We start from the raw sequence: 566 nt of genomic DNA on the forward strand, positions 1-566 counted from the left end.
TGGTTAGTATATATGCGTACGCATATGTGTTATATGTGTCTACGTACGTGGTATGTGTGTGAGTGAATGTGGTCTGCGTTTACGTATGTGTCGCATGTGCGTGTATGTATGCGATGTGTATGTGTTTCTGCATAGTTGGTATATGTGTGTATACATATGTGTTAGATGTGTGTATGTGTGTGATCTGTGCGTATATATATGTGAGCTTTGTGTGTGCGCATGTGTGATTCATGTGTGCGTATACGTGGTATGTGTGGAGAAGTAGGTGGTACGTGTGTCTGCATATGTGATATGTGTGAGATGCACATGTGCTACAAGCGTTTATCTATATGGGATGTGTATATGTATGTGCTATGTATATGCGGGTAGGGCGTATGCACTGCCATATATGTGCTATGTACGTATGTGTGGTTCGTATATACGCGTACGCATATGTGTTATATGTGTTTGCGTACGTGGTATGTGTGTGGGTGCATGTGGTCTGCGTATACGTATGTGTCGTATGTGCGTGTGTGTACGAGAAGTGTATGTCTTTCTGCATGATTGGTACGTGTGTGTATACATAC

This window comes from Cystoisospora suis, assembly GCF_002600585.1.
Source record: "Cystoisospora suis strain Wien I chromosome Unknown contig_4295, whole genome shotgun sequence".
NCBI classification, from domain to species: domain Eukaryota; phylum Apicomplexa; class Conoidasida; order Eucoccidiorida; family Sarcocystidae; genus Cystoisospora; species Cystoisospora suis.